Below are 572 nucleotides of genomic sequence, written 5' to 3'. Positions count from 1 at the left end.
ATCCCAAGAGGAGAATGGAGAAGGGATTGCGGCGTGACCATCCCCCCTGGGGGGTGATTTCTCGCTTTCTGTCTCTATGTCTCTCTCTGCCTGTCTGGCGAGCGCACGCGCCCTACAGTGAAAATCTCTCAAAAAAAATAAATTAATTAATTAATTAAAAAATAAATCATAGTAACAGGGGACCAGTCAATGCTGTAATGGTTACGTTGCTAGACTCCCACAGAGTCGACTGAGACCCAGCGACTTAAAACTCACACCGGGTGGCGTGTGTGCGCGTGCCCAAAACTCCGAGAGCAGAATGGAGGAGAAGGGATCGCAGCGTGGCCGTGGGGGCGTGGGAGGGTATGAGGAATGATTTTTGCTTTCTGTTTCTCTGTCTCTGCATATGTCCGATAGCAAATATATCTCTTAAAAAAATAAATTTTATAAAATAAATAAATACAATTAAATATATAAATATTTTAAGAGTCATCTCCAGGGGCCGGCAGGTAGCTTGGTGGTTAAAGGCGCTGGACTCCTACAGGGCAGGCTGCGGGTCAAATCCTAGACCTCGCGACTTGCTTTTTTGCTCT

Source organism: Tupaia chinensis, unplaced genomic scaffold (assembly GCF_000334495.1).
Source record: "Tupaia chinensis unplaced genomic scaffold, TupChi_1.0 Scaffold138060_1, whole genome shotgun sequence".
In the NCBI taxonomy this organism is placed as follows: domain Eukaryota; kingdom Metazoa; phylum Chordata; class Mammalia; order Scandentia; family Tupaiidae; genus Tupaia; species Tupaia belangeri.
The sequence above is the reverse complement of the archived record's forward strand: the minus strand, read 5'-3'. Positions refer to the sequence as shown.